Here is a 21,259-nt window from a genome sequence, read left to right on the forward strand (position 1 = left end):
AAAGTATATACAGTTACATGTTTTCAATTTGCATAAATGGTGCTAAGGTATAGATCTCATTGTTTCTTCCCATACTTCTGCCTTCATCTAGTTTACATGGCTCCTTGTGTTCTTCACTGCGGTGACACCTAGAAGCAGTGTGATTTTGGAAAGTTCTATCACGTAGATAATCGATGTTCTCCTTCTCCCTTTATCATTACTGCCCACATTTCTCTATCCCTTCTTAGTACCTGATCTTTTAGTTCACTGATTGTTCTACCAAACTCCTGTTATTCAGCCCTCCTGCCAAATTCTTCAATTTGGCCATGATATTTTTCATGCCCAGTCCCTCACAGTGATTCTTTTTCATAACTGTTTTTTTCCCCCCTGCTTCAGTCATCTAATGTTCTTCCTTATATTTTAAAGTATACTTTATTTATATATTAAATTTTGCGTCTTTCTGGTTCATTAGTTCCATTTCCTCTGATGAGTTGCTGGGGGGGCATGGTGTAGAGGTTTCTGTTGTTACAATTATGGTTCAACCATTTCCAGTTTGCCCCTCTACCCCAGACAAAGGAGGGGACCCCTTGGAGGTCCTCCCAGTGATTGGACTCTGGACCCTGCTTTGTTACAAGACCCATTTTCCTGGGTTATATTCTATCCAGCTCACATGGTGGAGAGTTGGAGCGGGCACATTAAAAAGCAGGTCAGGTTGCTTATTTCTCAGATATTAGCTCTCAGTGGGCCAGGTTCCAGTGCTACCCTCATGCTGTTTCTCTCCTCTGGCTAGTCCTGGGCTAAGCTAGTACTTTTTATTCTAAAAAGCACATTGACAAACACTGATGAGGCATGTGGCTAGAGAAAGCATCACACCAGAAAGTTCTTACCCGGCTTTAGCTCCTGACTATGGCATCCAACCTTATTCTATTCCAGATGGCCAGTGACCCTGACTCTGAGACTCAACCACCTTTTAGCTCCTCAAGGAAGGTTCTCTTATCTGTAAACTTTACTTACACTTGTTGGCCTTTACCGGAAGGACCAGCTACATAATTTATAGAGCTCAGTGCAAAATGAAAATATAGAGGTTTACTTTAAAAATTATTGAGATTTTGATGCAGCAACAGCAGAACATCAGCCCAAGCATGGGGCCCTTCTGAGCACAGGGTCCTGTGTGATGGCCCAGGTCACTGGCTGAAGAAGCTCATCCTATTGACAGTGTTAAGATCTCTGGAAGGACCTAGCACTAGCAACCTTGGATGGTTAAACATTTTCCTTAGCTACCTTTGCTTACCTCTTCTGACCTCGACTAGCAAGTTTTCTAAAAATAGAGATTATAATGCTATAATGGGTTGCATCTACATGGAAAAAAACCCAGGTTGAAATTCCTGCTCTGTCACTCCAATCTTGCGTACACTTGACCTCTCTGAATCAGGAAGAGCCTAGCCATGAAAGCTCAATGAGAAAATATTTGTGAGAACATCTACATTTTAATAGTAGCTCTAAAAATGTTGTTTACTTTCCCATCTATGACGTAAATGTTCAAATAGTTTTCATCTGTGGTTTTTCAACAGTCTCATTCCTTGTTCTTAGAGAAGGATTCCAATTTTATGTGTCCTTAAACAGGAAGAAGCATATTACATTTTGGACTTTTATTTGGGTGTATGAGGAGAAAAAGGGGGAATGTTCTTTTCAAAGGAGATTTAACATAGAAATAAGGCCTCAAGCTGAGGATTCGTTAGTGAGATTCATGTAAATAATCTGATACCCTAGGGAAAGTAGGTGTTTCTGCTTCCCACAGCTAAATCAAACAGCAGGAACTGTTCTGTGTTGCTTATTAGTCTACTTAATACATTCTTTCTAAAAAAACTTTTTTGAAAATGTTTTCAAAACATTTTTTTTATCATTTTTTGCTGGAATGCATTCAAATAAGAAATATAGTGACTTTCCTATCTCTTAATAAATGTGATACCTTATTCAGAATGTGCTGAAATAATTTAACTAAAAGATTTGTTAATATAACCTTTGACTATGAGTAATTGTGTTAAATTATACCTTCTTTATTAAATATGAAAAATATTTTCCTTTTCTATATGTAACAGGTAAAGAAATAGCAGACATGGATGATTATAAATCACCTTTTGGTTAAGAACCTTAAATACTCTTAGATTTCATCATGTATCAATTTGATGCCCCAAGGCTTTAATTTAACCTTTGGAGCTCAGAGTTAGTTGCGGGCTGTATTAAAATAATATGTAAACAAACACTTTCTTTTTATCTCCTTTGAGGAGGCATAATCATACCTTCTTCCATACATCAGAAATAATGTTCATATAAAAACAGGCTTCAGGAACCAATCTGTTTTTCCTTTGGGAGGGAAACTTTTCCTCTTCCCGTTTGCCTCCAGTGATTGGGGGCCTGCAAAGTACCTGACAATAGATAAACAGGAGTAAAGACAGCCTTATTTTTATAGATGCACAGGGGAGCTCCCGATAATGGAAAACTTGTGTAATAGCCCAAAGTAAAGGTTTATGCATGTCCATTTAAGGAAACAGGAGTTGTTAGGGCCTGAGTGGGAGAGTTTGGAAGATTCTGTTGGACTTTTTGACGTCAGTGGAGTGGGGGCAGTCTGTCTTCCAGCTGGAAGTTTCCCAGGGTAGGGTTTATGGCAGCTGAATCTGTACTTCCTGGCACTAAGGGTGTCTTTTTTCTTTCTTTCTTTTTAAAATTTAATTTATCTTTATTGTTGAAAGTATTAGATGTCCCCCTTTTTTCCCCATTGACCCCCTCCACCCTTCACCTGCCCCTCTGGCCTTCACCACGCTATTATCTGTGTCTATGGGTTGTGCATATATGCATTTAAGTTCTTTGATTAATCTCTTCCCACCCATCTATCCGCCCCTGTCTTCCCTTTGAGATCCCTCAGTCTGTTCCATGCTTCTATGTCTCTGGGTCTATTTTGTTCATCAGTTTATTTTGTTCATTAGATTATACATATGAGTGAGATCATGTGATACTTGTCTTTCTCTGACTGGTTTATTTTGCTTAGCATAATACTCTCCAGGTTCCTCCATGCTGTCTTAAAAGATAAGAGATCCTTCTTTTTTACAGCTGCGTAGTATTCCATAGTGTAAACATACAACAGCTTTTTTATCCACTCATCTACTGATGGGTACTTGAGCTGTTTCCAGATGTTAGCCATTGTAAATCGAGCTGCTATGAACTAGGGATGCATATATTCTTTCTGATTGGTGTTTCAGGTTTCTTAGGATATATTACTAGAACTGGGATCACTGGTGGATCAGTCTTCTTTCAATCAGGAAGCCCTCTGGGAAGGGTTCCTGTGTTTTCAGGAGACAGCTTAAGTTTAGGTAATATTTCTTTCTGTGGCTGCTGATTGTTTAGACATTTTCAGTTTAAAGTAATTTTCATACCATTGTCCTCTCACTTCTATAGTTTCAGCTGTTGGTTCAGTTCAGCCCTTTGTAGTTGGTGCACACTAGAATAACTCAGGAGCTTTGAAAAAATACTGAAGTCTGGATCTCATGTTCAGAAATTTTATGTGGTTTGTTTGGGGCATTAGGTTTTTTTTAATTTATCGCCAATCTTAAACTGTTGAAGTTTTTATCAAAAAAGAAATCCAGATTTTCCACTCCTAAAAAAACCCCTGGAATATCTGGCAATATTAAGTTCACCTTCCCATATAGACACAGCAGCTCTTGGCTGGAGGCTGGTATAGCTATTTCCTTTAGAAAAGGTATGTGCACTCCAATTTGCCACAGGTCTCACCATTCCTTTTTACCTCCCTCCCTTCCCACCTCTGCTTTACTTATTCACATTATGTGCCTGGCCCCTTTAAGCATTTGGAATTGATTTGTGATGGGCAATTTGGTACTATCCAAGTGGAGTAGTGACTTAAAACTGATTTGCATTTTAGAACATTAATTTGGAAATAATGTGAATGAAAAAAATGAAAAAGTGATACTGAAGTCAGGAAAGTCACTTAGAAAACTGTTGTAGTTTAAGAGTGGCTTTAGGTGGGGCATTAATGTCTTTTTGGGATGGAGGTAATTAATCCTCATTTTAAAGGCTCAAAGGAGATTTATAGCTTTGTTATTCAAGGTGTGGCTCCCAGAAGCAACTGCAGCAACATCTAGAAGTCTTAGAAATGCAGACTCCCAGACTCCACCTACCAAACCTATTGGGTCAGAATCTGCATTTTTAACCCAGAGAATTTGAATTGACATTGAAGCTTAAAAGTCATGGACTTAGAAGTTTGTCCCAAATATTTTATGTAGGTCCGTATTCTCCTTGACTTTCACAGATGAATAGGTATTGTTTATAAAGTCATGGAGTAACAATAATTTTTGAAGTTCTGGGAGAGAAGCAAACTGAAAACCGTGTATAGAAACATCATCTTCAATGTTTTAATATAGTAAAAATCACATTCCTCAGATTCAAGATTAAAACCATCTTCCATGATTCATCATCTAATCCGATTTTCCAAATCATTGAAAATATTTTCCAGTTGTTGCTGGGTGATTTAATAAATTGGATTTGTGATCTTGGCTTTAAGTTTCTTCAAAAATATTATTTAGAGGTCCTAAAAGAATACCAGTGCCTAGGTCCCACAGAATCTTTATCTAGAGGGAAAAGTCAAGTTTAAAGTTACAAAATATTTATAATTATGAGATGAAGAAGTAAAGCAGAATCTCTTGCAAGCTTATTTGAATAATTTAAATGCATAATTACCATCATAGTAACACAGCGAGAAAGTGGACCTTTAAAATATGTTTATTGTTTTATTTTTCTGATTACATAATACTGAAGAAAATTAAAATCACTCATAGTGTGTAAGTGTATATGAAAATGAGAAGGAAATAGAAAACATACATAATATTGAGTCTTCCAAAACTGTGGTTTTGCTGCTTTTCTGAGCCTGGAGCTGAAATACAACTGAGGCCTAGATGTTATCGTTAGGGAGGAAACTCTCAGGGGATCTAAACCACATGACTAGTGATAGGCTGGGGGAGGATAGGTTCCCCTGGGGACAAGGTTCTTGTTTTCCCAGTTTTGTCCCTTGCTAGGCATATGGGGCTTTCTGCCTTGGTGAGTTTCTGTACCTGAGTTTCTGTACCTGGCCCACTGTCCTTGCTCTGCTCATGTCTGCAGCTATATTATACATTTGAGGCAGCAACACAGTATCTCAGAATATGGCAGTGGAGTGAATGGTATACTCCCAGCACCTCCAGTTATATCCCTGCCGCTCTGCTTATTCCTGATGAACTCTTGGGCAAATTTCTTGCATATCTGAACCTGGGCCTTCTCTTTTGTGAAAGAGGGTAATAATTTTATCTAATTGATACAGTCGTTGTGAGGATTAATTATGTTCTCTTACGATAGTACTTAGCACATTGCCTTGCACAGTACAACCACAACATAATATAAGCTTTTTCTTTCAAATGGTGGTAAAGCAAACAACATAAAATTTATCTTTAGTGACTTTTAGTGTATTTACACTGTTGTATAACTATCGCCACTATCGAATTCTAGAACATTTTCATGACCCCAAAAAAGACCATACCTATCAAACAGTCAATCCCTTCCTCTCTCCTCCCAGCCTCTGACAATCATTAATCTGCCCCTCTGACTCTATGGATTTACCTATTCTGAATATGTCATATAAATGGAGTCATACAGTAAGTGGCCTTTTGTGCCTGGTGGGGAGATGTCCTGATCCCCATCTGTTGCTAGTGGGAGTGGAATTCTTGTGATATCCTGAGAAAAAGCATTTTCTGAGACTTGCATGGGAGAATGAGTGATTTTTTTTGTGTGTGTGTGTGTGGAATTAAATCCCTGAGTTTCCAAGGCCCCCTCTACCTCAGTCCCATCACAAAAGAACTGTAACTATGCCTTTAATGGGGCTAGAATCAGAGCCAGTGTCCAGAGTTCCTATTCCATGTTGGAGCAGTCCAATACATCATCAGGCTAGCTTGATTTGTGTTTCCTGCTCCAGTCCATCAGTCCATTGCATGTGAAGTCCACATGGCTGTACAGGTGAATTCAAGGAAGCAGGAGCGAGAGATCCCCATGAGCCAAGTGTCACAAGAGAGTGAACTCCTTTGTTTAGGGGATTATGTATTCCCCAATTTTTGTGGGCTTGCAGTGACCACGGCCATTCTGGCCAATCTTCTCTGTTCCTAAGTGTGACTGATAGACACCCTCCTTGTATCACTCCTACTTTACTGCGCATGCACCCATCTCCCCTTTGTTGGACCCCTTTCCCCAGTGATCTGCAGGGAATGGGCCAGTGGTTCCCTGAGGAGTGCACATTTGCAGCTTCTTGGCAAAGCTGCCCAAATGACATGCCTATAATGTCTGGCCTTCCCTTTTCCTCCTTTCCTATTAATAACTAATTACAAAGGTATCAGTTTCACTTTAATGTTTTCAAGGCCATTCCATGTTGTAGCATGTGTCAATACATCATTCCTTTTTTATGGCTGAAAATACATTCTATTATACAAATATACCACATTTTGTTTATCTATGCATCAGTTAATGGACACTTGGGTTGTTTCTACCTTTGGTCTTTTGTAAATAGTGCTGCTATGAACATTCACATAGAAGTTTTTGTTTGAGCACCTGATTTTAATTCTTTTGAGTATATACCTAGGAGTAGAATTGCTGGCTCACGTGGTATTTCTACATTTAATTTATTGAGGAATCACTGTACTGTTTTTTACAGCAACTGCACCATTTTATGTTCCCACCAGCAATGTACAAAGGTTTTGATTTCTCTACATCCTTGCCAATACTCATTTGTGTGTGTGTGTGTGTGTGTGTGGTGAATGTATACACACACTTTGCATAATTATAAAGGCAGTGTTTATTAAAATACATTTTATTTTAGCCATCTTAGTGTGTGCATGTGAAGTGTTATCTCATTGTATTTTTTTATTTGCATTTCCCTAATAACTAATAGCTATGAAACCATTGCCAAATCTGAGATCATAAAGGTTTACTCCTATTTTTTTCTAAGAATTTTATGAGTTTAGATCTTATATTTAGGTTTTTGGTCCCTTTGAGTTAATTTTTATAAGGTGTGAAATAAGGGTCCAACTTCATTCTTTCACACTTCAGTTGTCCCAGCATTATTTGTTGAAGAGATTCTTCTTTCCCCATTGAATGGTCTTGGCACAGTTATCAAGAATAATTGACCACAGATGGAAGAGATTATTTCTGGACTCTCACTTCTATTCCATTGATCTGTATCTCTATCCTTATGCCAATTTTACACTGTCTTGACTACTGTAGTTTTTGTAGTAAATTTTGAGATCTGAAAGTGTTAGTTCTCTAACTTTGCTCTTTTCCAAGATTGTTTTGGCTCTTCAGAATCTTAAAATGCAGATTCTGATTCATCAGATCTGCTGAATGTGGAGCCTGAGTGTCTGCATTTCTTACAAACTCCAATGTAATGTTGATGCTGCTGGTCTGTGGACCTCTAATTGTGTAACACAGGTTATGAAGGAAAGAACTGAAGATGAGTGAAAAAAGTTTGGTGATTGAATAAAAAGAAATTGGATCATTGTAAGAACTGGGAAGATCTGAGTCTAAAGAAAGCTTTGAGTCTCTTAAGGGATGGGCATGATTGTCTGAGCTTAGTACTTGATTTCTTTTTATTGTTTGCATTAATTCCTAGAACTATTACTCAAATAATTGAAGATAAAAAAACAAGTATTTAAAATTTCCACCTGGCCAGGTATCTCAGTTAGTGAGTTTGATCTCTGGTCAGGGCACATACAAGAAGCAACCAATGAATTCATAAATAAGTGGAATAACAAATTGATGTTTCTCTTTTTCTCCCCCCCTCCTTTCGTCTCTCTCTCAGTCTTCCTCCCCCTCTCTCTAAAATCAATGTAAAAAAAATTTTTTAAAGCAGTCATTAAAAAAATAAAATCAATCAATAAATAAAATTTTAAGCAGCCATTTGAAAAAATAAATAAAATTATTCAAATTATTTTGAATGTCCCTTTTTTAAGAATAGAAACATTTCCCCAGAAATAGCACTTACATGAACTATTTAGTACAAAAAGAACTACTTATAGGTTTCTTGAGTGGTTCAGGGAGTACATAGCAATATCTAGAGTTCTTATAATAGTTTCTGGGTTATCCAAATATTTTCCAAGTGCTTTACAAACATCGTTGAGCTATTTTTTCTCATTGCGGCACACAGTAACCTGTATACAGAAGCTGACTATTCTGCTACTTGAACTTCATTACATCTCCAAATTTCTTCACTGCAGGTATGTGAAAAAATGGTAAAACCACTTTAAAACATATTGCTTCAGTAAATCTGCTCACATCTCTGATGATTATAAGGGAAACCTATAAAATGAAGCAGAGTGTTTCTTTGATAATGTTTCATCTAATTTGAAAAATAAAGTGGGGTCTGAATCAGAAATGTCCCAAGGCAGGAATTAAATGAATCTTCAAACAGTAAAGACACCTGCATTGGTGCATTTCAATTCCTCTGTCTTCATTTTAGTGAATAATTTGTTTTACTTGTCTGATTTTTTAATGAACTTCTCAATTAAAAGCAGATGTCATTTTTTTCATAAAATATAAGTTAGAAATAATTTCATTACTAACAGGCAAACTATGTATATATAGTATTAAGTTTGCCTGCAAGCACTGGGAAAAATCTATAAAATAGTGGAAACTTTACATTGGTAACACTATTGTAGCCTTAACTTGTGGGTTAATTTAAAGCTTAGTGAACCATATGCTTTCATTTCCAAGGGAAATTTGATTTAGAAAGTCCTTTGGAAATACTTATGCCCATCTAAGAAGGGGATGAGTTAAGAAAGCAAATAAAGAGTATTGTACTTTATGATCACTAGGTTTAAAACTACCTCCTGTCACTTTGCTTACAGAATCTTCACCAGCTCGTTAAGTTTAAATGCTTAGAAAAACTTTTTCTCTTTGTTAATTTTTTCTGTTGTGACTTTTACAAATATTCTTCATACATTCTTCCTCCTCCTGCTCCTCCTATTATTTGACAGCCCTTAAATAAAAATTCCTACAAAGCCTGACTTTTTATAGGTACTATTATTATAACTCAAGGTAATATTGCTATCGTAGTAGTAGTAGTGAAATTGACACCACTGGAAGTGGGCACCTGAAAAGGCATTTTCTTATGGCTTAACATAGACAAAAGACTAAATCCCTACATCTTTCCTGTGCTACTACCTCAGTGTCCATCTGGTGACATTCAATTCTGTGGCCTTCGATTTCCTTGATGTTCTTTACTCCAAAGGCCTCGGCTTCCCACCCATGTGGCCACCCTTGGTTCCATGGCATCACCCAAAATTGCTCTCTTCACACACCCCTTTCCTTTCATCTTTTCCTGGTCCCTCCTTATCCAGTTCAGCGTGGGCCAAGGCTACTTGTGAGCAAACTCAATCACCCATTGTCTCAATTCCTTCCTACATCTGAAAAAAGATGAAACAATTAGAATAGTTTTTCTGGTTAGATTTATTTGAAAAATAAATGATCTATTATCAGTTAGCCTTGTAAATTCATTTCTTTATCATCTGTTAATTCTCTGCAACCAGTCCACAACCTTCGGGCTTTTTATTTATTTATTTTTTTTATTTTTTATTTATTTATTTTTTAAAAAAATATATCTTTATTGATTTCAGAGAGAGGAAAGGAGAGGGAGAGAGAGAGAGAGAGAAACATCAATGATTAGAGAGTCATTGATCGGCTGCAGCCCGCAACCCTGGCATGTGCCCTGACCGGGAATCGAACCCTGATTGCCTGGATCCTAGATGGATGCTTAACCACTGAGCCACACCCGGCCGGGCCCTTCGTGCTTTTTAAAAATTCTCAGCCAGGCTTTACTTACCCTGAGTCATTTAGTCATACAAAATTAAATTGCTTGATTTTTTTCCCCCTCTGCCCCTTTTTTCTTTTTTCCCCTCATCTTCTGTTTACTTTCAATTCCCCTCTTTTTCCAAATTTAAGGCTTCCTCCACTTTCCTAAATTCCACCTTTCCCATCTCTCTGTTTTGTCTCTTTTCATTTTGCATGCCTCACTTTTCAGTTATCCTCTTTTCTTCCTTCAGCTATATTTTAATCTCTCACAAAATTAAAAACAAAAATATTGCTGTCCAACCCTTAAGACACTAATCCACCTTTTTCTTGACTATTGTAATGGGTTGAATTGTGTCCCCCCACAACATTTATATGTTGAAGTCCTAACCCCCAATATCTCAGAATGTGCTGTTATTTGAAAATAGGGTTATTACAGATGTAATTAGTTAAGATGAAGTCATTAGGGTGGACCCTACTTAAATATGACTTTAAAAAGGGAGACTTTTGAACACAGAGGCAGACACGCATAGAGGGAGACTATGTGAAGACTCACAGGGAGCAGTTGGCCACCCGCAAGGCCAGGAGAGAGGCCCGGAACAGGTTCTTCCCTCACAGCCCTCAGAAGGAACCAATCCTGTTGACACCTTGATTTCAAACTTGTTGCCTCCAGAACTGTGAGAGAGAAAATTTCTGTTGTTCAGGTCCCTGAGTGTGTGGTACTTTATTACAACAGCCCTGGGACACTACTACGACTGCTTCATTTTCTGCCTCCTTGGCCGCCCTCTGCCTACCCCCACCGCAAATCCTTTGCTGCCTTATGAGAAGCTGCTCTTTCTCATAACTGATGACTTGAAGCTCTCTGTGCGTTTGTTCTCTGAGGCACGGCTTTCTCTAGTTCTCCCATCTTTGGGATGGCTCCTTCCAAATCTCTCAGTGCCATCTCTTTCTCCCTTCTCACTTTGCATAGAATGCCTAATCTTTGACTCTTTTCTCATTTCATACGTAGAGAACTCCCATGATGACAATATAACTATTATCTTGATATCTAGACATTTATAAAAATCCCCAACTCGTATATCTTTTCTTAACTCCAGCCTTCTTTTTAGAAATTCCTGTTGAAGGTTTACATATCACTTTCTTACTTCTACTTCTAACTCAACTAAAATCATTCCTTTCCCCTTCAACCCTTCTCCTGTTTTCTCTCTTGCTAGAGACACTGCAGTCCTTCAGCCACCCAGGTGAGAGGGGCTTCAGGGTCAAATTAAAATCCTCACCCTTTCTCTGCCCTCACTTGTTCATCTCTCAGTGTTAGTCGGTTCTTAGCTCTTAATCTCCTCCTCACCGTCTCACCCCGGGACCACTGCTTTAGTTTGGGCTCTCAGAACCCTTAACTGAGACTATTAAAATTACGTTGTGTAGTAGTATGAGTATGAGCCTACAGACTGTAACATTTGGATGAAATATCGCTTGTCTGCTTTTAATTTTTTTTGGTTTTAAATCAGTATAAGCCTGATTCTGAGCTCCCATCCTCTGGCTGGTGGGATATTCAATCTCCGTCATTACTGGAGTCCGTCCGCGTCACACAGGGTTGGCCAGTGTCCCTGTGCCCATACTGCACCATAGCTCTGTAGTCATCAGTGCACTCTGGTTCCCTCTGGTCCCTTGAGACAAGCATTGTGTCAGCCTGTATGGAGACTGCAGTTTCAGTGGCTCTGCTGCTTCTGTGCCTGCTTGGGTCCCAGGCTGGCCCAAATGCCAGTATTCCTGGAGGAAACACACAGCCATCCCCATGGAAGCCTCATGGCACTGCTCTCAAGACCATGCATCTCCACACGCCTCATCGTATATCCAGACTTCTTTCCAGATCTCCCTGTCTTTCAATGGCACTCATCCTTTTCTTTTTCTCCTTCACCACAGTTCTTATATGTCTTCAATTGACTCAATGTTTTTACAAAAGTCAGGAGGGAAAATGACTTGCAGGTAACTTCTGCTTTTGGTCTTAATATAAGCTTCACTAAGGCAAAAGAAAATATTGACTGTCTTCTTGAAACAGGGCAGATAGCACAATATAGGAAGGACACAATAAATTATCCTGCCACATTCCTAACCGGCTTCTGAGCCTCCAGTCTTCCCATTGTGCAATTAATTCTTTATGATGTCATCAAAGTTACCTTTGGGCAAGCTGAGACTAAGCCATGTTTCTCTCAAGCATCTCTAGTACAGATTCTCATGGCATTTAAATTCCAGCTTGATCTGCCCTTAGCCTGCTCCCCAACCTGTAAGTCTCCCTGATTCCAAGCTTGGGCTGCTGGCTGTTGCCGTCACTTGCATTCTGTGCCAGGAACAAGAGGAACCACTGGCTGTTTTGTTACACACATGTCTGCATGTTTTAAAATGTACCTGAAAACTGCTGGGTATTTTGTTTGTTCTTACTGTTTTCGATTTGTGATCTTATTTTCCTTGTAGGCAACTTGAAGCCTCTATTCTTCACAGTCCTTTTGAATAGACTGTTCCCACTTAAGAGGCTTAGGGAGCATTTGGGAGGAATCCATGGGAACATTTGATAATGGAATGTCTGTGTGTGTGTGTGTGTGTGTGTGTGTGTGTGTGTGTGAAGGCAGGTGGTGAGTATTGACTTCAGGAGCTCAAGCACAGTTATAATGGAATGTCTGTGTGTGTGTGTGTGTGTGTGTGTGTGTGTGTGTGTGTGTGTGTGTGTGTGAAGGCAGGTGGTGAGTATTGACTTCAGGAGCTCAAGCACAGTTTTTCCAGACAGACGGGGTCAACAGGATGTCATGAACTGAATCTCTCATCTTCCCACTCAAAATCTCTTCCACCTAGTTTATCTCATCTCAGTCAAGGGCAACTCAATCGTTCCAGTTCCTCAGGTCAAAGAGTCTTGGCTCCTCTTCCTCTTACAGGAAATCACCTCGGTCGTCTCTTCTAAATAAATCCAGAATCCTGTTGTTTCTCATGATCTCACTGCTGTCCTGGGGGATGAGCCACCTCCATCTTTGTGTGGCCAATTGCTACAGCCTCTTCATGAATCATGGTGCTCGTATCCCTGCACCCCTCCCCCCACTGTGTTTTCAAATGACAGCCAGTGGTTTTATTTTATTTTTGTTTTTTAAGTTAAACACGGTCATGGCACTCCAGGGGCTTCCCACTTCTCTCGGAATAAAAGACTCGGTATTTACAAACCCCTGCTGACTTGGCCCTCCTGCTGCCCCCACCGGGCTTCTCTCATGCTGTTCCTCCTCCCTCCTGCCTCACTCGGCTCCAGGGCGCTGGCCTCCTGCCCTTCCTTCAGTTAGGCAAGAAAACTCCCACCTGAGGGCTTTTGCTCTAGCTGTGTCCTCTGTCTGGAAAGTGCTTTCTCCAGAGACCCACGTGGCTCATCCCCTCACCTTCCTTCCCATCTTTGCTCAAATCTCATACCCAGGGAGGCCCACCCAGATCACCACATTGATCCTGCCCTGTGTGGAACCCTAAGTCTCTTAACCTGCTCTACTTGTCTTTGTTCTACAACTTTATCACCTTCTAACAAACCAGATGATGTTCTGATTTATCATGTCTATTGGTTATACACAGAATAAAATACATGGTGCACCACCACCCTCACTACCCTTCAAGTTCTTCCTCACCCCACTACTATATTCACTGGCTTAGATAACCTGTTTAGAAGACTGCTTGGTATAGAATAGGCCTGCTCAGTAAATACTTGATTAAAAAACAAATGAATACCTCATAGTTTTTGTTGCTCTTATAAGTGGGATCTTAATTAGGAGATGTACTTGGCTATTGTTGCTTTACAGCAGTGATTTTCAACCTGTGTGCCGCAGCACACTGATGTGCTGCCAGAATGTTTAAAACATGCGATACCTGACTAGTCAGGGGCACTGACTTCTTTTCCCTTAGGTTGTCAAGTTAAAAAAACGACAGTAGCCCTCTGGTGCGAATGCCCTGCCTTACACTGTAAATATGTAGGTCATAGAATAGAGATGCATCTTATTGGTCACATGTCATAATAAGGTTGCGTCTGATTGGTTAGTTCTTGGTACCAGAAATCCTTATATACAAGTATAGGCACCTGGTTTTTAAAAAGTCACTTTGGAGCAAAAAGGGTAGGTAATTACTATTATTGTTTATTTTTTTTGCAAATCATTCATAATTATACCTATTTTTTTCCTCAGATCTGCAAAAAATATGTTTTTTGGTGTGCCACAGAATTTTAGTAATTAGTTTCTGTGTGCCATGAGGTGAAAAAGGTTGAAAATCGTTGCTGTGTAGGAATGTTATGGATGCTGTAGATAGCAACTTTGATGAATTCTTTTATTGATTTAAATTATTTTTCTAAATTCTCTTGATTTTTATATGTAGAAAATCATACATCTACAAATAATGGCAATAATGTTTCATTCTTCTATTTCTAATATATTTATTTATATAGTCTAATTACATTGATGAGACCTCCAGTAAAATGAAGACTAGCAGCAGTGATAGCGACCATCTCTATCTCTGTCTTGTTCCTGACTTTAAACAGAATGCTTCAAATGCTTCATCATTAAGGGTGCTGTTTCTCTCGTGTTCTGTACTGTTTTGTTTTTTGCTCTATTCTCTCATTTTGGATTTAAAAAAAAAATCATGAATGGACACTGAATTTTATTAATGACTTTTTCTGTATCTATTGAGATTATCATATGGTTTTTCTCTTATTTTATTTGGTGAATTACATTTCAGTTTTTCAATATATTTAATTTACCTTTTGACCATATATTCCCATGGTTTAAAAAAATTAGAAGTGCCTAAGGCCCATAATAAAAAAATTCTTTTTCATCTCTATTCCTTGCCTTCTCCCCAGTCCCACTCTAGACCCACCAGTTGAAACTCCTGCCCATACTTAAAATCCTATACGAAGACTTCCCAGATTCCCTGTATCAGAATTTTCTCTTTTCAGTCAACACTTGTTTTGTTTTGTTGTGTTTTCTATTTGAGCTTAAAATCATCTCTTTTGTATTATTTAGGTGTTCTTCTTCAGAGGTGCTAAATACTGCTTTTCAGATTGTGTCACATTTGGTGTAGGAAAGTAGAAAGTGCCCATTCACTGTCATTCACAGCTGGTTCACAGACTGTTGAGCATAGAGTAAGAAGACTGTGCATATACGTAATGATTAGCTAAAAACCAGAGCCGATAAAAAGGGAGGTGAATTGAAGAACTTCTAGCCTTGACTGGATTTTGTTAGAAGACAGTTTCTTCCAAACCATTAGAAGTCAGGGTTTTTCCTATAATAAAGGTATAGTATATAAGTATTTTAAATATGGTTAAATAATGTTTGCAAAGAAAGTTAAAGATAACCATATAGGTGTATCAAAAAATTTGGGAAAGCAAAATCTGACTAGTTTTGTACCTTCTATCTGCTCTTTTCTTTCTTTCTTTTTTTTTTTAAGACACAACTCTCTGCTTCCTTTTTAAATCAGCAGTTCCTTTAAAACAATAATATGAAGAAAGTACAAAGTAGAAATGCTCCTGTTTCTTTATGAATTAAGACTAATGATCTCCAACATTGCACCAGGGCTGTTTTAACTCAAGATGGATCAGTGTATCAATCATTTAAGGAATATAAGGGTAAAGATTTTGTTTATCTGCCACAGCTTAATACAACACAATACTTTTTAAACGAATGAAGTAATTTGTAAAACTGAAATTAAATTTTAGATTTGGGAGTCATTAATACAATAATGTAATTTTCACAGAGTCAAACTAGTTAAAAATTTAAGCTTAAAACTATTATTAGATAATACATCCCCCTCCATTTATGGGAATGATCACACAGAAACTACTCTAGGTCTATTGATACTTATTCATTAAATATTTTAGAATATTCTAGTCCAGTGGTTCCAAAATTTGACTGATTATAAGTATTATTGTTTTTTTCTAATTTCAAATAAAGTGCTTTAGATTTTTAAAAATACATATTCTTCCACCCTACCAATAATAATTGTAATTCTGTGGATTATGAGGTGGGTGTGAAAATAGGTGTTTTTAAAATTTCCCAGGAGATACTGATAGCCAGATGTAAGAGCCATTGTTCTAGTCTGTATCTGATGTTCATTGTGGGTAAAATATATGTGGATTCCACCCCTCTTCTCAATTTAATCTACTTCATTTAGGGAAATCTTCATAAGAAGTGAACACCAAAACCTAATAATTTCCCCACAATCAAATTATATGTTGAGGTCCTGAAGATATCTGCAATAAATTCTTTAGAAAATTAAAAAGTAAGTCCTTTGAGAATATCAGTCTAAACTGGGGCCAATGTAGTCAGCCAGCAGCACCATCTGATTGTAGACAAATTGTGTTAGATGAAAATAATTTGGTCAGCTAGACTTTTATTAATTTTGATTAAAAATGGAAACACAAAAACCCCAAATATGACTCTGCTCCTTACTTAATCAACTTGAAGAAAATGTGATTAAGAGAAACAAGAAATCTAAGAAAAACAAGGACAAGACACTAAAGAAAAAAATAACAATTCTTAGAAAACACAAATCTTGAGAAAATTAATCCCATGTAATTAAATTTTTATCTAAAAACTATGTTGAAGTATGTACGGAAGGAAAAGTAAATGTATTGCTGCCAATCATTTTGAAGACTTGCTCATGAGTGCAATTTGTTATGATGTTATTTGATTTAAAAAATTTATTCTGCTGCACATCCCTTCGCTTCAGCATTAGCAGCAAGCACCCTGCTCTGCGCAGCTGAAGTGGCCAAGCACTGAACAGAACAAGGGAAACAACAAACTTCAAGCTCTTGTGGTTTTCATTGTTTTTTTCCTGCGACGTTAGGAACAATTGAATGGATTGGGAAAAAAAGAAAACAGCAACTATTACTCAAAAATTATTTTGGCAATATCTGTCATTTCTATTACAGACTGTCAGTCCCAGTCCTGATAGGGTTAATTTATGGAAATTACGGCTAAAAACCCAAATTTTGATAGGGCCTAAAATCCAGGAATTTGAAGTACAGCCAATTCATGATTGAATTTCCAGACGATTCTGTAGAAGCAGAGCCTGGGTAAAGGCTGCCACACACTGCAGGGAGGTAAAGCTCAGAAAAGCCAAGTGCCCTGCTTGAGACCACTTATGAAGTTTGCAATGAAAAGTGCACTTCTAGCTGCAGTTCTCTGCTCTTGCCCACAAGCTCTCCCTGATGTGGTAGCTATGAATCTCTCTGCCTTATGGCCGGGAGGTGAAACACCAGGCTTCTTTCATCTCTAGGTGATGCATATCATCACAGTTCTTCCTGTTTGCAATCTGTGCGTTTGCTGAATGCAGCACAGCGAGAGACAAGTTCACATGGCCAGTGGGCACTGAATTCTGTCTTCACATGAGTGGGATGAGACCCATCTCTCCTGTATGGCCCTTGTTTTGTAGAAATGCCCGGGAAAGGGAGCATGAGAGAAACTGTGGTCCCATTTGTGATTCAACTCAACATAATCAGTTTCAGCTTTTCAAGGGCTCGTTGCTGTTCTTCAAAAGCATCGACACTTCTAAAAGAATTCCTCCTCAAACACACTTGCAAATGTTCTCTGATGAAAATTGCCAGGTTAATTTGTTTGTACCATCTATTAAGGTAATCACGTAAAATTCTAGGATTTTGTGTCAGTGATTTAATTCTCCTGGGTGCCGAACCCAATGGGACTGTAGACTTAGAGAATGGACAGAAATGGACTGTATCTAATCTGATGGCCTAGGACACAGCCCTGCTACAGGAGCTGCCCCTGAGCTCAACTCATGCTCTGCCAGATGTGATTTTGGCCCATGTTCACAACCGACATTTTCTTAGTAGTTTACAAATATGTTCTCTATTGTTTCTTGCCCATCTTCTCCCACTTAAAAATTACATTCTGAAGTCAAGTTTATAGTGGAAATAATTTACCACATGGGGTTGAATCATTAATTAAATCTCCCCATGTACAGAGAAGTTCTCTTGTGAAATAAAGCTTGTGATTCTATTGTTTCTTTCCTAATGGCATAGCTAATATTTTTACTTCTTGAATCTACTTGCAGGATATTTTTTATGCCAATCCATAAATCCATAATTTCATTTGAAAAGCTAACCTGGGACTGTTAAAAAAAAAAAAAGGAAAGAAATTATTTTCACCTTCTTGTCTGTCAGCACTAATCCTCTTAAAAGTGCCCTTTCAATCAAGGGATCCAGGAGAAGCTCAATTTCCTCAGCAAATGGAATGCTGAAGCACACAGTTTAAAAGGGTTACTACTGTGAGTGAAAAGGGGAAATGATGGAGTGACCTGTGGAGACACCCTGGGCCCAGGAACACACAGTGCCACGCATCTTTATTGGGCCAGAGATATGCATGTCTCCCCGGCAAACTGAAAAGCCAAGGAAATGGCAGGCTTTGGCTTTCTCCTGGAGGGGACAAGTACTGGAAATATTTTATTGCAGAGTGTGTGAAACTCAGTCAGAGGTTGAACACTTAGCAGGCAGGCAGCCACGGCTTAGCGAAAACGGACCGAGATTATCACCATTGGGTTCCTCCAGCCTTGACAAGGACCATGACAATTTTAAAATAGTTTGATGGATTCAGATGACTCTGGAAAGTTTTATCTCAAAAATAAAATAGTGGAAGTGTCCCTTAAGAAAAATGACTGGAGAAATACATTATCAGAATGGTATAGAAATGCATCAGAAACTGCCTGTAGATTGCCCAAAGAAAACAGAACCAATTTTTCTTAGACGATTGAATAGAAATATTGAATAGACTCAGCTTCATTTAATACCCACAGAGCTCATGGGAAAATGTAATTAAGAAGACTGGGGATGGAAAAGAAGGAAAGATAAGGCACACAAAATGGCCCTTTACAGTTTCCTTGGAAGGTCATGGCCCACTTTTTATAACACAAGGTGAAAGTGGGTTTTCAAAGCCTTGGCTCTCCTCCAGAAGCCTCTCTTTAATGTTGCTTGCAAAGTCTATCCTAAAGGCAGGTTTGTGAACACTGTGAGAACAGGTACTTCTCTTCTTATTCATAGAAAAGAGCTTTATTATTTTTATACGGTTGCTAAGCAAAATTAAGCTTGAGTTTGGGCTGTAAATCCTCAGTTATATCTATAATAGCATTGTGTTTATTTAGAAACAATGAGGCTTCTGATTTTAAATCAGAAAATCCCAGGGTCACATAAAACTCGTATTATTTTCATGGCCTTCTCCAGGCCTTATGGAAGTTTCACCTCTATAATTCTAAGCTAATATGTTTAATCTTTCTGTGTTGTTAAAAAACATTGTATAACCTCTATAAAGAGCTAAGGCTAGAATACTGGTTGAGAGAGCAGATTCTAGGGTCAAACCACCTGAGTTTGAATTGTGACTCACCGTTATTGAGACCTTGGGCAAGTTTCCGCTGAGCCTCAGTTAAACCATCTGTAAAATGAAGATAATAATAGATTCTACCTTGTAGGGGTGTGGTGAAGGTTAAATGAGATAATACATGTAAATCGTTTAGCACAGCGCTGGCATACCGGGAGAAAAAATCAACCCTTACTGTTTGACTGACAGTTAAGACAACGCCCTAGAGCTTAGAGTTGTCCAGGCTGAGCACATAGTGGCTGTAACCTATTTCTCTGTATCCTAATTTCCTCTCCATTCTCCTTCCACCTAGCTTTCCAGGCCTTCCCCAGGTTCTCTGTATTTCTTACACGGTGTCCTTCTAAGGAACACCTCCTCTAAGGAGGTTCTGGCCAATGGCAATTTCTTTAAAAGAATTACCTGCTTTATTCTATCATCACACATTAAGCATCTCTTCACCTGAGTTCACTGGAGATTAATGCCTCACAAATCTGAAGAGATAAAAGAGGAGAGAATGGACACAAACGAGAGGAAATGGACTGATGGAAGAGCTGGAGGAGTAGGGACAAAACAGAAAAGGAAAGCAACAGAAAGACTTGTGAGAGCAGGTGATTCAGCAGCCGTTCCCCACAGGAACAGTGTTTCCCAGCATTGTTCCAGCTGGGGCGTTGGGCCCTGAGACGATTAGCAACTAAATGATTTCTTGGTCAAAAAAGTGTGTTCAAAATACTTAGCACCACGCTTCCCTCCAGGAGTCTCAATGCACACGAACATGTTAAAGATTCTGAGAAGTACTGCAATAAAGAAACCTGCTTTGTTTTGTTTACTCCTTAATACCAATCCATACACAACACTGATCAATACCATTTGGAAACTCTTCCCACTGTTGTTATTTTACAACTGGGAAAGAAGAATACCAATAAATAAAGAACAAATGTCAGGGTACTCATGAACCATAATAAAACTGATGAGAAGAAAAGTGGGGCTACTTAACATTTAATGAGTGCCTACAGTGTGTGTCAGGAGCATGCTAACCGCTTGAGAAATATTTGCTCTTTCCCAGTGAAGTTAAGGTAATGGTTTTAAGTGGGAGGGATATTTGCAGTGCTTTCCGAAAGAACGTCATGGCACATACTAGCTGTCCTTAAGTGGGGACAAAATAACTCTTTAAATAAGGAAGAGTCTCAAGAGCTCACATAGTCCCTATTCATGCCTAAGAGGATTGATTTGTATCACTGAGCAGTCAGGAGATTTTGGAGTCTCTCTGTGTAAATACTGGAAAAATAATAGCTTCTAAGTTTTAAGAAGCTATTAATGTGACCTAAGTTTGTGAGGTTTATACTTACAAGCCACAGGTTAATAACAGGTGCTAAAAATATGTCAATCCCTTCATCTACTATCTTTACTCTTGTGTCCATGGATCAAAATACCATTCTCTTGCACAGACACTAGGACAGGTTCTGTGATGTCCATAAAATAATATGTACTCTTTCTACCTTCAACACCCACTAATTGTTATTTAAATATTACCAGATTGTCTGTGTGTATATGTTTATGGGACCAGTATTTGATATATTTAATAATGTAAGGCTATATGAAAATTATATAGAATAACAGTCGATGTATCTATTGTTAAAGGAAAGAGCTATATTTTATTCTTTATTTATATTTCCCCAAACATCTATTCTAGCCTAGTGCTAGGTACATAGTGTTTAGTATGTCTGGAGAAATGAATGAATGGAAATAGAAGTGGTAAATTGCAGTAAAATTATATTATTTTATCCAGTATGATATAACAAATGTAACTAATAATAGGACATTTTGCACTGGGGAACGAGCCAAGATGGACTCAGATTGCAATTTTGAAATTTGGTGCTAAATTTCTGATGCTTTAAATATAAACAATCTATGTTTAGCACCCAATCTCAGCTAAAATGGAAGCCAGAAAATTCACTGATGATATTGGATCTGGCGTCAGTTCTCTGGCAAGAAATTTGAATTTCCGTTCAAATAAATTGACTATTAATATGTTTGGTTGACAT

The 21,259-nt window shown here is 38.3% G+C and overlaps 1 protein-coding gene across 1 annotated transcript in view; it reads left to right on the forward strand.

Moving 5' to 3' along the window:
• The window catches only part of CCDC141 (coiled-coil domain containing 141), a 158,964-nt gene that overhangs the window by 61,693 nt on the left and 76,012 nt on the right, over window positions 1-21,259 (forward strand). The gene's annotated exons all lie outside the window — the stretch shown is intronic.

Source organism: Miniopterus schreibersii (genome assembly GCF_964146895.1).
Source record: "Miniopterus schreibersii genome assembly, chromosome: 7".
In the NCBI taxonomy this organism is placed as follows: domain Eukaryota; kingdom Metazoa; phylum Chordata; class Mammalia; order Chiroptera; family Miniopteridae; genus Miniopterus; species Miniopterus schreibersii.